This window comes from Dromaius novaehollandiae, chromosome 14, assembly GCF_036370855.1.
Source record: "Dromaius novaehollandiae isolate bDroNov1 chromosome 14, bDroNov1.hap1, whole genome shotgun sequence".
Classification (NCBI taxonomy): domain Eukaryota; kingdom Metazoa; phylum Chordata; class Aves; order Casuariiformes; family Dromaiidae; genus Dromaius; species Dromaius novaehollandiae.
Window position 1 is genome coordinate 5,163,569 of NC_088111.1, and position 16,803 is coordinate 5,180,371.

The window sequence follows — 16,803 nt, forward strand, 5'->3', positions numbered from 1 at the left end:
AATATCACTACCACAACCTGAAAATCTGCTATACTATTAATTAGTGCACTAAGCATCTTCTTCTAAATAAAAATCAAGAAAAGCTTTTGCAGAATTTGCATTGCTTGGATATATGTTTTTAGACTCCTCTCTTAAAAGGAGTTTTTTCAAAATGCAACATACAACTGACAATAAAGGGAAAAATTAGGACACTTTTTGCCAAGATATTAGTCACATTTTATATTTCCTGGAATGTCCAGCATAATCCATCAAATAGATTGTTGTAGATCTAAATTTTGAACCTGCTATATTTAAAGATCAAACCAGAGTGGAAAGAAACAGCTCAATTAAGAATAAAAATAATACATATGATTCCTGTAAAAATATGAACTGTCAAACTATCCCATATTCATTTTTATATATATACACACACACACATATATATATACACATATATATATACATACATACACACACACACGATTCAAAGTACTTTGCTTTCCCAGGGCATGTTCTTGTTTCATTTGGGGAAATATAATTGCATTTTATATATGACCTTTACAGCCTCTTTGTCACAGCTTGACAACAACTTCCTGGCAATTTCCACACAACATTCAACCTTACTTCAGAAAGCTGTAATAAAAAATTCCAAAGAGTCATATGAACATTTGGTAGAATTACCACTGTTTAGTTTAGGCTTTACCTATAAAATTAATATTGGATTTGACTTTTAGGTATGCAAAGGTACTGAAAGCACTCCAATTTAAAGCATTAACTATATAGCCTCCTATGTTATGTCAAATACAGCTCATTTTAATCACAGTTAACCGATTTAATTATGACAAAAGATTTTGCTCACCTGTATATTAGCCTATCAGAGGCTGATAGCTCTAAGGCCCTCACAGTGTTCAAGCCACACTGTGTTACTTAATTGTATTTATCATCAATCTTCATCCAAAAAAAAAAAAAAGGAGGAAAAGTTGTTTTAAGCTGTAAGTTTTTGAATCACTGCTGTAATTGAAAAAACAGAGGGTTTTTTTTTTTTTTTTGCAGGGGGAGGGAATACTGCCCTGCAGTTACAGGTTTTGCATCTGACCACAACAGTGTGAAAAAGCTGCCACTTGTACCATCTTAATAATGGATAATTCCTGTTTTACACAGTATGTATTGCTGTCTTGGGAATTAGCTTACAGAACCTGTAAATACTGAAAGAACCTGGGGGTTTTTAAGTAACAGGATGGTTCCATGTACCTTTTCCTCCACAGCAATGCTGACTTAAGGACTTTCCATTCTTCCTACTCCACTGCTCATCCTTGTCCCCACTGTGCCCTTCACTTGCACTGCACAACTCTTTTGTAGGGCTGCATTGTGAGTGCAACTCAGGAACTAATCCAGGTTTAAAAAAAAGGAATGATTAAATCAAATCAGCTCCCTGATTCAGTTCAAAGCGTACTCCCAGAAATAGCTATAGGAACACATCTAAGGTGACAAGGTGAGTGAGGGGAGGAATAAGCAGCAAGGATGATAATATCATACGCCATTGTTACCACTGAATCCCACTTAGAGCAGAATTACTGATTTAAAAAAAAAAAAAAACAAAAAACAAAAAACCTGACCAACATTTTTACTTTTTGTCAATTATTTCCAGATTATTAAAAAAACAGCACTTTTCCCATTTACTTTTGCTACTAAAAAAGCATTCTTATCTGTCTCAGGAGAAAAAATACCTGTACGTATGCAGCACCTGAACAAAAAGGGGTGCTAGAAGGCAAGACCTCCTAAAGAAAATTTTATTGTCTAATATTTGTTTTTTTTTTTTTTACTCTTCCTTCTGTACGTATGCCCAGCTTAAGACCAACCTTTCCTACAAACAAAAAATAAAAGCCATAAGGAATTAATTACAATATGTGGAGAGCTTTCCTGAAATTTATACACTAGTAAAAAAGATTGTTACCAAACTAATGTTTACCAGTTCTATTTTCTACAGTGGGTGAGATTTTTAGAGAATGTTAATATTTAGATAACAAAAAAGTAAGTAAACAATATGATTAGAATTCTCTATAAAAGTAGGAACATGAAATTTTATATTTTAATATTTAAAAGGCTCATACTGTACCAATCCCTACAAAGTCATTCACATATTTTATTGTGGTTTTATTTATACTTCTACGCATTAATTGTGAAAGCTTTGCACAGTGCTAGCCATCCATGGCTTCTGTAATTCTTACATGTTTCAGTAATGCAAACACCATCCTTTAAAACATACCTAGTGGGATTGTTACAAACAAACTAGCTGGAGGCTCAGACCCAATGTTTTCATAGGGGTACTGTATGTTCTCTTTTGTGTTCCGGCTTATGGTTAGTAAAATTATACTTTATTTCTACTATGAGTCATGGAAGATCTGTAATCTTTCACCTTGATTAAGAATTCAACATGTAAAGTATGTGGGGCCATGAGCCATATACTTAGATCATACAGCACAGCTGGCTCCATTAAGCTACAGAGTCTTCAAGAAAGGAAGACGCATACCTCTATCGCACACAGCATATGTTGTAATTTTGATGCTTGCGAGAAATTTTGAACTTGGTGAGTATGCATGACTCAAATACAGGCAGGAGTCTATAGAACAGGTCCCGTAATATCAGTCTTCCTACATAACAAAGACGCATAAAATATCCAGTGATGTGCAAGAGTAAACTTAGCTTTTCCAGCAAGCACAGTCACTGCGTATGGGACTGTCTGGCATACAGCGTTCTGCAGCACTCCTGCTGTGATCACCAAGGAGTAGCTGTGTCCAGGCTGCAAGACCAGAAATGTCACGGGGGGAAAAATCAGGAAGAAAAAGAGACAGACATGCTAAGGAATCCTGATCACAAATAGCCATATATTTATACCAGCAAGACTCTGACCCTCTAAGGTTAATATAGTAAAGTTAAATTTATCCTTACCTGCCATTTTTTTTCTGAGAATAGTGCCTGCTCAAAAGGTGAATTAAGTCCCTTCAAGGCTCTAGAGTCAACAGATCCAAACAAGGGTAAAGGAATCCAGAGCAAGTATTCATCTAAATTTGATCTCTCTATGATTATTTATAATTTAGCACATCATATAGTAAAACTAAAGAACAAAGTCTTGTACTCAACACTGTTTTCAGAAACTCAGAAGCTGAGTACATAATTATGTACACATCATACCCCTTGCTATTTGGTTCTATGGCAGCAAATATTAATAGAATATTAATTTGAAATAATTCAATAAGATTAAAGATTAGAAGCCGCCAGGAAACAAATAATGAATTTGTGGTTTTTCTCTCTCTTTTTTGAGAGGGGAGAGGGAAGGGTGCCAGAAAGGGTCATGTATTTATATATGGCAACTTCAGAGTGAAATTTTGCCTTGGGATCTATGAAAAGAAAAAGCTGCATTTCAGTATAAACCTTGCTACTGTATAAAGATCATTCTACAGAACATGCAATATGGCTCTCTAATGGGAGTAGTGGATGTTAGAAAGGTTAACAAAGTTTAAGAGCAATAGAAGTAGCTTCAATGATAGATATACATCAACTTGGATAAAACTCAACAACCTCAGATTCTAATGCAAAGAAGAGCTCAGAAATGTTACGACTCACTTTCTAAAAGGGTTATACTGAAATTTATTAAATTATGGTATGGCTACTCCTCTACATATGTAATGTGGCCTAAAGGAAAGAGGATTAGAAATATCTACACAGGAAAATAAAGCATGATTGTGGAAGACCTACAAGGACAAGGTTACTTCCAATCTAGCTAGCATGGATAAAAACATCATTGGCAATACGGTGGCACAGGCTACTTGGATTCTACTAAATGTCTTGAAGATAGTGAAAATAGGAATGGCTACACAGATTTCCCTTGGGAAAATGAAATGTCTGTCTATTGGAATATTCTAGCAGCAAGACAGACGACAAAAATAAGGGGAGTTACCTATTCTGACAAAGAGATAAAAACCAATACACTCACTACTAGGTAGCAGGAAATATGAGTGAAGGAAAGCATTGTCCAGGATGCTCCTCCTCTGATACAAGTCAGAGTGCTGTGCCATTTTGTATCCACTCCCTATCCCATCACTCAAGCACCAGGCTCACCTGATGTCATTAACAGAGGATCAAAACCACAACAATAGCTTCCAGCTCAACTCATTTGGGGAATATCAGTGGCAACTGCATTATTAAAAAAAGTCTAATATATCTTCTCTTGATGATTCTCTTGCTCCCTTATTCTCCCAAGTGTTTTGCTAGTATTTTGTACTAGCGTAGGTGTAGTATCTAACCCTTTGAAATGGTAGTGACAATAGGAATTTAAATCCAAACTATTAGGAGAATTATAAAGCAGAACTGGAAGTGTATTCCATAGACTAAGCTTTGGCTGAAATGATCTGTGATGTAATATGCAAATTTTGGAAAATGTTGCAAAACATTGGTAAGATTTTTCCAAATATCAAAAACAGCTATGACATTTTCTATAACATTCTGCAGTTGAACAAAAACAGCTATTGAAACGTAGGCGAGCAGAAGTACTTCTGTCAAGAACCACATATGAAAGTCAACAACAACAAAAACCACAGAGGGTGTCAATACTTAATGCCACAAAATACAGCAAGCTACTTAGCTTTTCATATAGCCATACAGCTTAAAAAAAAGTCTGGAATTATTCATTACAGCAAACACCTGTTGAAAGATGACACTGTCTATCAGTAAGGGTGTAAATAGCTGTGCCCCCCCCCAAATATTTTTCAATAGTCCACCCTGATGCATACAGACACACTTGGCCAAAACAGGAGCAATTATTTATGCAGCCCAAATTAAGTGCTAACATTGAAGAACTGCCCATTTCACAGAGTCTAGGTCAGAAACACTGTGCAGACATTCGGAGTCAGCTGAACAGCAACAGAAGGGCAGGACCCAGCCCCCCCCAGCTAACCAAGCAGCCTCCTCCCACAGGCACTAGAGGTTATTCCCAGCAGTGGCTGGGGTGGGGTGAGGGGCTGTTGGTATGTCCCTCCCCTCCCATTAAAGAACTGAAGGGGAAGATCTAATAAAACTGATAAGCTTTCCCAAGAAAACCAAACCAGTTGAGGTCCTGCCTTTAAATATGTAAAGCACCATTTTTCAACAATATCTACGCAACCTAAATTCACTGGGGGCAAAAAAGTGTTGGTTAGAAAGAACACTTTTCTTTCTTTATAACACAGCAGCAGTTTAAATTATAGATTTTAAACAGGCTTTTTTCCCTCACAGGGGTAAAAAAATCATTGGGGTAATACTAAAAATAATTGTAAGAAATAATTACAAGTTTATATAATTAAAATTTAAGTACTGACTACCCAGACACTAGCCTGAGAAAGTAAATGTCAATTATTTACTATTGGGCATTTTTATTTTGTCTACTGAGGTATAAAAATATTATGCTGGTGGCAATTTTTCTGATTAAAAAAGAAAATTGCATTCTCCAGCTTTCTCGATATCGGTTTAGATGATCAGACAAGACAATACAGTTAATTTCCACCTATTTATATGTTGACTTTTGTTCCCAAAAATAGGACTCTAATAGAATTTAGAAAGGTTGAAGATTGCCTTCTTATGTTTCTTTGGCTATATTGCTGATTTAAAAGATAAAAATATGATAGGTAAGTAGGCTTCAGGTCCAACTGTATGTTTCCCCCCCCCAACTTAAACACATACTCCTTCCATGTTTTTTCACTAGTTAAACACTAATATGATGTACCTCTACAGAACATTTATTAAGCAGATAGTGCAAACTGATAGACTGACCTATAGAATCACTTCAGAAATTATGAACTGGCATGATATAGTTAGTATCTAGTAACCTTTTTATATTTCAAAATAAACAATGAAAGTTTTCTTCCCATAGATACTCTAAAATATATTGCTGAAAAGCAATATATTCTGAACTTAGTTTGCCTATGTCTGCTCATTTTATTGTTTCCATTTCCTTTGTGTAACAAATATAACCAGACCTGATCCTCTCCATTTTTTGCCTTTTGCCTTGCCCACTTAACAATAAAATGCATAATTCACATATTACTAACATCTATGAAAAGTCATGTTCTTACTTCTGCTTTCAGGACACTATCAGGTAGAATACTTGCTAACCAGTGATGACTCTTTGTACAATCAACAAAGACTTGTTTAAGCAAAACGAAACAAACAAAGCATTCTCCATCTCTTCAGACAGAAAAGAATGATTTTAAATATTTATATATATAAAATATATAAACAAAGAATTTCTTAAAGACACCTTGGAATCTTCCTTCCTTTGAAGACTGACAGAGTGTTGGTATACCATGGGCAGCAATAGTTCAACAACATTTAACATGTTTTCATTATCATATTGAGTTAGGACTATGACTGAAGAAAAATGAGTACTAAGTTCAGAAAAAGCACTTACTGTTGATTCTAGATTTTAAAGTAAGTTCTTATACCTTTGAAATCCTATTCCCCCCCCCAAATGCCAGCCTTAAGATCCATTTTTAAACTATATACTGTCAACTAATGTTTATGTAAACCTCTGAGGTTCTTGAAGCAATGCTATCATAGCCTATTCACTGTCCTTGTAAAAGCTAATCATTTTTATATATTCATAAACGTAAAAATGCTAAGGTCTCATAGCCTATTATCTTAGAGTAAGTACACTTACAGCAGATAGTAATTAGCAATGTGATATCCCATGAATCTAACTACTCAATTTTACTATAAACACTTTAGTAATTTGTTTACCACAGTTGTGCTATACCCAAATACTAGACCCCTTTCTCACATCTTAAAACAGCTTTGGAGCATAAATTTTCATTTCACTTACACCAACATAAAACTAAATGACTTACTAAAAGTATTAAGATGTTTGTTTCTTATTCAATGTCACCTTCAAATAACCATAGATTTACATAATATTGTAGGATTTTAATCAAATACTATAGTTCCTATACCATACCCAAAGGCTTTTTATAACAGTATTCCTTTGGGCTACACATCTTCATTTTACTTCAGGTTGAGGGGCCTGCAGCATTCAGAGCTCCTAAATGAGGCGAGATACTACATCCTCTAAAAACCAGGACATAGCATTGTGTTGGGAATGCCTTATTGACCACGATGTCTGCACATGTTCCACCGAGGTTCTCTACTTGCTGCACACTAGCTCAATGACATTCCACACCTGAGAGCTGATGCCTGTCTTCTGTTGACCAAAAGAGGGAACCAAAATTGGTAGGAAACAGGCACAGAAGTTTCAGATACCTCTTCTGTGTTTCTATTGATCAAAAACATTTCTCCAGCTCTTCATTGCCTGATTGTACACTCAAACACTTCAGAAAGGAAAACGACTGCCTAGTGAGGTTGTTCCCTACTCAGTGAATTTTTCCTTTACACTTAGTTTCTTCTAAGGATTGCTCTGATTGCAAGAACAAAGCACTCAGCCTAGTTGAATAGATTCACTGCCTGCAAATGAAGTGTCTTCTCAAGATTTCCCTTTTTCAAGGCACTTTGCTGCCAAAGTCTCATGAATCCTTCTTAGGGATGCATTAATTTTCTTGTCAGATTGCTCTCTTCAGAGGGAATCGTTCTCTCTGCAAATACCACTATTTTTCACTAAGACTTAACAGTTGCATCTAATTTTGTTACTTGAATAAAACAAGTGTTTTCACTTCAAAACTTGTGCTATTTTTAATGTTAACTAATAAATCAACCTTTTGCTGTGATAACCTCAGAATTAAGTTCCTGCAAAACCACACTGATACAGATAAGACTTTTCAGAGAAAGAGGAGAGGAAAACTCCTTATACCCACACTTTTTGAACTCCTTTGCCTAGGCTTCTGAATTGCTTTATCTTGTTGTAGGGGCTTTTCTGTTTGTTTTTCCTTAGACTGCTCTTGTATGCTTATTAAGCAATAATTTCTTTTTAGCTGAAAAAGAAATTCGATGAAACACCTGGAGGACAACATGCAGAATTCAGATCCTTTATTCAGGAATAAACCAGAAGTTCACATAGATAACTGAGAACTTTGTGCCCTCCAAGAATATGACCATAAACTATTCGTTCAAGGAATAGCTCAGTACAATATCCACTTTCTCATCCAGTGCCTCCAGTATAAAAATATCAGAAGCAAACATAAGGACCTGGTGAGACAGAAGTGCTATTAGGACTGACATCTTCACTTACTCCAATGGTATTTTCTTATGTCTAGCCTCTCCATAAGATATCTTCATTGGAATCCCTCATTCTCCACCTCCAGCAGATGTATGTTAAGAGGTCAGCCATTGGTCAGAAACAGCTTTGCTTCCACCATTAATGTTTCAGAGGACAGACTGAAGTAGGAAGTTTCTCCCTCCCCTAAAATGTTTCTCCACATAACATCAAAACTCCAGAAATTCAGCACAAGATGACATTTGCAGAAGATGTAACATTTTACTTCACTTAAAGGGAAGCTTAACTGAGAAACTCTTCTCCTGCACTGAAAGTTAAGGGGGGAGGGGCAGAAGAGGGAGTTGTACAGAAAAATAGTGCCCTGAAAGGTAATTTTTCTGGCTTTTCTACTAACTGACTTGCCAGTGAAGTCATCAGGTAAGCTACATTTCCCTCCATTCAGAAGTATATAAGGTTTTCTAAGCAACAGTCCCAATTCCACATTGTGCTCAGATGGGAGAAAAACAGACACAAGTTCTATTTTACTACCCAACTATCATTGCTGCCACAGTAGTTGACTGCTTAACATATTTTTATCACCTCTTGGGACAGTCATTTACTACTCCTTGTAAAATCCAAGCAAGAGAGCAATCTGCTCTAAAGGACCTGACAACCAAGAATGTATCTTCTCAAATTGCAGAGATGTCGATATTGCTCTAGTGACTTGTCAGTGTTTGTGTGCACATGTTACATGGTGGAACAAAAAATAAATAAATAAAAGGTTACAAAAGCAAGAGAACTGGTTAAGTAACTTTTAAATAGTTGTCTGATGCTGTAAAAAAAAAGCACCAAAACTAATAGAGAAGCCCCCCCCAGAAAAAAACCAAACATAAAATGGCAGAAGCTTACATATGATTTGAATTGATCTCCTTTCCTGCCACAGTCTACTCAAATTTTGTCATATTTTACTTTAAAGAACTTGCACAAAGAAAGAGCACCCAGATTTTAAGAAAGTAAAGCACTAAAGAAGATAATTTCAAGTACTATCTGCTCACCAGGCAACTGAATGCTAACAAAGGATAACGTGATCTGGAATCAGTTTAACTGAACCAAAAAGTACAGTTGCATTATGGAAAGGGCACTTCTTTACTGTTTCAGTTACGAATCAAACTCATTCATCTGATATAGTCCAAATAATGTTTTGTGTGCTTGATGTATCAAAAATGGTTAGCAGCCATTAACATTTCAAGGCTACAGTAATTTCTCCAATTAACCCTAAAGAAATGCTTTTACATAGTTGCATAATTAACTGCACATGCAGCTTGTAAGAATTAGTACATGGCATGTTTAGGGAATTAAAAAAAGCTTTATTAAATGACAGGTAAAAGAATTCACCATTATAAAAAGGACATACACATTTTCCAAAGTAACGCGATTAGAACTTTAAGCATATATGCTTACTGATTATATTTAAGTTAAAGGTTTGAAGAAAAAAAAATGTTCTCATTTCTAATTGGTTTGAGGACTGAGTCAAGACCAAATAATTTAAGAACAGCATTTCCATTGTTTTGGATAAAACAAAAGGCTATAAGTAAGCCCTTAAATGGGGTCACAGAAACTTAAGAAATAGCTTTTTACCAAAAAATTACCCTATCCCAAACTACAAAAATACATGCCAACTCAATTTCTGTATGCCGCCCTGCCCCACCTTAGCTCACTAGTAAATCGGCCCAAATTTTACTCCAACAGCAACCAAAGTGACTCCTGTATTTGCAACATAGCATAAAAACAATGGTTTAACAGTTGGAATTGAAAAACACTACATAAATTAAGATTACTGCCTTGTGTCATTCCATCTGGCATGTTTTGTTTTATTGTACTGTAGATTGAGACCAGGAGAGAAAGATTGTTTAAGTGTACAGGAGTTGAGAATTTGATTGTGAAAAATCACTTTCACAGCCAAAAGGTGTAGCCAAGGTGTATCACAAGAACAGCGAAAACATGAAAGCAATGCAACAGAATGGCTACTAGTTACTATCACCACAAGCTGTTCATACTCAGCACGTGCTATCATAACTCATTGACAAGCAGTCTGCAGAAATATATATATATTTTTTTGCAATAAAGAAATCAGCAGATAGGCCAAACAATGTTAGCCTGGCCTGCTTTTAAAGAAAAACTAAAATATAGTCAACTGATGTGCAGTATAAGAAACGAGTCACTGATTGTTAGTCATTTAAGACTACTGGAGTACATGAAAGATAAGAGAATTTTCTATAGTATGTTTTATATTACATTAAACTCCATTTTATTCAAACTCACACATTTCTCTAGCATGCAAGATTTTAAGATGCATCATTGTTCCTACGGATTCAAAAGAGAACACTCACATCCAAAATGCAAACATTTTAACTTGAAATCTTTGCAAGCGGAACCAATCTATTACTATTTACGATATCTAACATCAAATATAAATACACAGTTAAAAATAACATAACCAGATAAAACTGGAAACTAGCTGATGGAACTTAGGATTAATTTGGTGCTAAAGTAAATTAAAAATATGCAGATTAGAAAGGTTCAGAACTACTCTACTCACAGTGTAGAAACGATCACTTTATCTCACTATAAATGTATTTGAGATACTTATCTTCTGGGAGGCTTTTTTTGTAAAATGCCTGAAAGAAGATCATTTGAGAAAGGAATTTACCCTCTTCTAGGTGTTCTCTTCTCCTCCCATTCTTTGTACTTACTTCCTATTAGACACTGCAGCAAGAAGTGGTGGAAGAATTGGAATGACAGTACAACATTTGCATGCACTCGCAGAGCGATACATGGCTTCCTCCACCCCTCTGACTGATTCTGATACTGTATCAGTAAATTTTCAGAATAGTTGGTTTTGGAGCACAGTAGACTCCACTTGAAGTATCACATGAGATCAAAGATACAGATTTTTTTTTTTTAATTAATTTATCAAGGTGAAACAACCAAAGATATAACGGATGCAGATGTTACAGGGACAACTGTATAGGTGCAGCGTACTTCCAGTCCCAGTGCATACTTCCTGTGCCAGTATATTGTGGAGCAAGGCATGGTGCCAGCCTGCATATTTTTTGTGCTTCGCAAAGAAGGGAAGTTTCAGAAAGATTTTACTGAGCATTATAAAGCTCTGGTGGAGATGGCTAGCACTACACTCGGGGTAAGAGATGCCCTACTAAGAGAATTTATTAGTAAAATATTGAAGGAGAGGAAAACATAGAAGTGAAATGCAAGCGGGTCCCAAGTCAACCTAAGCCTCAGGAGCCTGTGCTCGTTCACTTTCTTCAAAAATTGGGAATTCAGATTATCCAGAGGCTGGCTGCACAATCTGATGGCTACAAGTCACTCACATGACACAATCATGACATTTCAACTGCCTAAAAGCTACAGAATGACACCCTCCATTACAAAGCTGAGAATATGAAGAGTAAGGTGTAAAGCACAGCAAAAGAACTTTGGTAATTGATATAGAAAGCTTTAAACATTTAAATTGACTAGATTTCATGTTCTATCCCTCCCATCTGGAATTACTAGCCCTTTATAACTCATACACTGTGAATTCTTAGACGGACTAAAGGACTGTTCCCTGTTAGTGAGGTTCACAGATTCCAGTAATAAAAGGAAAAAAGTCATTAGTGATGAAACAGTAAAGTGGGCACAATGAAAGGGCAGAAAATTAATACATCAGTTCATTGTTTCATTTAAGGATCACCTTTATGCTAATGAATATAAAATAAAATTTTTTAGCTTTAACATTGTTTCATACTGTTCATATCTTCTGAGAATATGGTTATAACAACTTTAGTTTGTCTTTCAAGAAAATTTTTGCATGCACAAATAATTAAATCAGGATTTAGATACAAGCTTGAATTACATTCAGATAATAAATCCTCCACCCTCACAGTAAAGGTAAACAAGATATTTACCTAAAATTATGTTACAATGTATCCAAGTTGTACTATTTTTTTTTTTTAGAATTTCAAATTTAGCTTTTAACTGTGAAATAATCTAGAAAAGCTAGCTACAGCTAGTATTTAACCTTCACAACAGCTACAACTTTCCTTTGCAGCTTGACTCAAAAACACACACAACTTTCCAAGATGTTTACTTACACTTTCCAACTAGTCTAAGTCAAAGATCTACACTCAGAATTAATTTAACACTGAAAATAAACTAAGCGCCAACCTCAAAGTAAGTTTTTGTTTTAGAAGTCCAGGGTTTAAGTTTAGATAAGAAACATTTAAACAGGCAAGTTAAAGAGACAATACAAGGTTCTGGGAAAACAAATGAACAAACAAACAAAAAGACTCCACCACACTTATCCATCCTGAGAAGTCTATCTTTCAAGAGTCCAAATTGATATGCAGTTGCTACAGGCGATATGGAAAACAGAAATTGAATCAGCTAATAAACAAAATTCTTATAACTAGGATAATAAGACTGATACCTACTCCAGTGAAATGATAACCAAGGAAGCATGACTGCAATATAACTGAACTAACTGCTCTCACGTTTTATTCCAGCTTCTGAAGTTTTGTCTCTCATTGGGAGGAGAAGGAGGGGAGATTTAGGTTCCTTAACTGTTATGCATTTACCAATAGTCAAACTATTAAAAAGAAAAGATGAAATTAACATACGCACTGAAAAAAAAATCGTAACTATAAAGGAAATGCATGCTCCAAGTGAAATTACTACTTGTGAGTAAGTTATCCTATGATGGCAAGTTTAGAGTTGCATAAAATTCAGAGCTACCACTGCAGGATTTATATTGTGATAAATGTTTTGAAATATAAGATATTCTAAATTGTAACACCCCATTCTCAATATACTTCTGAGTTTTTCTACTACCATATCCACACATCTCCCATTAGCTCTCCCCACATATATGCCTACAGTATCTATAAATTTGCATAGAAAAATGTTAAAAATTATTTATCGTGTTGAAATAAGTAACCAAAAAGCATAGGAACTTCAGTGAGATAGGAATTTAACTCTAACTTTTTAAACTGAACTAAAAATAATAAAAACTTCAGATTCTTCAGAATAGGCTTAAATTCTACCATTCCCAAAAGCAATAAATATCTCAATTTCCTCTAAACCGATATTAGGCAAAACCTTCATGATGACATAACTAATGAAAACACATTCCACTGATGCACTGTTTGAATTTCTCATTAACCTTAAATTAAAACTGGCATTTTTAAGACTCTGTGTACCTGGCTATTCTGAGAAGGAAAAAAAAAAATCTTTTATAAAAGCTATTTTTTAAAAGAAGCATGAGAACTAAGGGGAAAAAAGGCTGAATACTTTCTTAGTTGTTTGTTAGTACTGGTTTACCAATGTTAAAAAAGCTTTACTTTTAAGTAGGTAAAGTTTTTGGATCATAATACCCTCATTTAAGCATATATATTTTCATTTTCACTCTGACCCACAGGAATCTCACCTGCAAGCATAAGAAGTGACAGTACATTTTACAAGGTTATGGTGTCTTGAATTTGAATTTAAGTACAGCCTACTTTCCTTTCTCTGGTTGGCCGCTACTTCACTAATACTCAATGTGATCAAAAAGAAAGCACTGACTTCAAAGTCAAAATACCCAGCATTTTAGGAGATTAAATTTTATCTCTGTATATTGTACTTTTTTTTCCTTCTTCTGACCACAAAAATAAATCAAATTAATTTAGGAAAACCATTGGCAGCACAGATCAGAGAGTACATGAAAAAGTATCAAGCTTACTCTTCCACAACAGAAACAGAGAAATCGAAGTGAAGACATGAAATATCAGTGCCGTCTTAAGATGGCACATAGATTTTTTTTTTTTTGGGGGGGGGGGGGGGGCACGGGGGGGAGAATGACTCTGGGCACCTGCAGAAAGACAGATCCACATTGGAAGAAGAAGAAGAGGTACTAAAATGCAAACATATGGAGCATGTGTACACAGAGTTATCATCCACAACCGTAAACTAAACCAAGAATTATTGTTTTTAAGCAAAGCATTCTTAAAAAAAGGTTACTTCTACTTTACCTGAGGTGGGGCACTCAAGACTCACTACTACTAGCATTCACCAAGTGTGCTACAGCTAGGTTATTTCCATCCAAAATGGGTGCACACTGAAAATGGGACTAGTCTAATCTATTCATTTTTCACTGCTATATACAAAGTGTTATTCAGAACCACTAAATTTTGCATCAGCCTATGTCTGAATTATTTTCCTCTCTTATCCTATTTCACAAAAGAAAAACAATAACTCTCCTGTCTGTACCATCTCAGGCTTTCTCTCACAAAAACATTGTTTCCTTTTTACACCTCTTTATCAAGCTTCTATTCACTAAATAAAAGCTATTCTAAAAAATCAGTTATAAAAGAAACTTGTTTTCTTATTCACAGAAAGAAACAAGGACAATATTCATTTGACTGAACACAGAACAGTACCTTAGACTCCTCTTAAAGGCCAAAGAGCCTTAAAGCATAACAGTTTTCTTTTTACATTACTACCTTACAAGGAAAACTAAACCCTGACACACAAAAGTAACTTGGATAATGTTTTGTACTTCCTAAATACTTCTTCCAAGATCAAGTTTCTAGGTTTATTGCCTAAAGTAGTTACTTTCAGGCAACAGGCTTAAACTTCCAATCTTGACAAAATATACAAAAACAAAGCAACTCTAACATCAGAACGTTTTTTTTCCCCTCCAATGGAAATACAAGATCAATTTTGCAACAGATTATGAACCGCATCTCTTAAATATATGTTAGCATCTTCATGATAGTGCAATTGATACTTACTTGACCTGAGGCGGATTTGTTTTTTCACATTTTGTTATCTACACAACCACATGTTAAACACCAGCTAATCAGCAGCATTCTACTTCTATACATGGGTATTTCCAAAAGGACAGAGTTTGAAAACATACATTTTAAAAAATGGATATTTTTCAGTAATTAAATCAAAATTGTTATTTTTCTTTCCTTTTGAAACAGACAGTCCTCAGGGGAAAAGAGATTGACAGAGATTGTTCTATCCCTTAGGGGTTAACATTTGTATAGCTGTCTCTTTTTGTTGGCACAGCCCAATTTGAGAAGAAAGAACCATCTGCCCAGCTGTCTGGAATGCAGCTCTGTCTAATAATTCCCATGTTGAAAAATAAACATTTCATAAAACCCATGCACTAACGAAGCCAATTTACAATTAGGCTACCGAACAACACCTGTGGAAGACATAACACATTAAAACTTCAATTTTGGTTTGAAGTTCTGACCTTTTTTGCTATTTCTATTGCATACAATTTTTTTTTTTTTTTTTTTTTTAGGAGATTGATGAGTCAAATTACATAACTTTCAAATACAACAATTTCATTAAAAAGACTGGATTAATGCAATTGTTCCAGTTTGCTTAATTACTACCAGCACTACTATGAATGCTCCCAAGGAACAAATTATATAAGTGTTATATTTCAATAACAATTATGGATTGTAATAGTTAATCCACTAAAAAGCTTATAAAGTGGCAGTAATAACACATTATGCGATGATTATCAGAAAACTCTATTCTTGGGTAAATAACTTAGAACAATTAGTGTCATTAATTTTTTCAGACATTACAATTACTATTCAGATCAATTCAAGAGAAAACACTGAATACTAAATTAGATACAGTATGTTCCTAAACATCTCAAAGAAAAATAGCTTTGGTTTTATTTTGTTTTTATCTTATTTTTAGGTTTTTCAAGAGAGTGGATGGGAGAAAGTCTTTTCTTATGTAGTAACGAATATTTGGACATAGTGGAGCCAATCAATTCACTCTTCTTCCGAGGCTCTCAAGCATTAGTTGTACCATGACTACTTATTCGCAGCTTTTAGGGTTCATCAAGTTTAAGGACTGAACTAAGTTTAACTTTTGGCATATGTTTTCCAAACTTAACAGCCAGCAAGATCTTACAGATTCCAGAAGACACTTGGCTCAGCTCTCACACGAGCCTTGTCATACAGGCCTATAGTTTGGGCAATGTTTTCTTTTGTTTCAACTATCATTAAACAACAGGGTATTATTAGATAATTCAGACTAAGTGAGAGAGCTATTGATACCTCACGACTTAAACTATTACAGAGCTATGAAAGGGGCTTGCAACTGTGCTGTATTAAAACAATCTCCGTAGCAGTGCTTGGGAATATCTCAGCATACTCAGTCAAGTGGAATTTAGAATTAAATAATGCTTAATATACAATCTGTTTAGGCGTCAAAAGTCCAAACTCCCATTGGCTATTATGTTTGTGTACAACTCTGCAAAACTGTGGATGATCTAGTTGCAAGATCTATTTTCTCTTAAGACTGTATGAGACTGCAGTTCTTTTCTCCGTGTTAGAGTGAAGGGAGTTGGCTGTGTCTTTTCCTACCAATTTTAAAGTCTTTACATCAGGATTGGACACACAGTGTATTCTTAGATATCTATGTTCAGAAGCCATATTAGACACAGTATCAGCCAGAGGGGATGAAGATATTTACTAAATCACAACAAACTTCTTCCAGAGTGGATGTGTTTGGACAAACCAAACAGTTTATTGTTGCCCCCTTGCCCACACGGTTGAACACCTTGCCATTTTGTTTTCTGG

At 35.1% G+C, this 16,803-nt stretch overlaps 1 protein-coding gene across 5 annotated transcripts in view; it reads right to left on the reverse strand.

Annotated features, from left to right (window-relative positions):
• The window catches only part of SDK1 (sidekick cell adhesion molecule 1), a 432,949-nt gene that overhangs the window by 382,912 nt on the left and 33,234 nt on the right, over window positions 1-16,803 (reverse strand). The window lies entirely within an intron of this gene.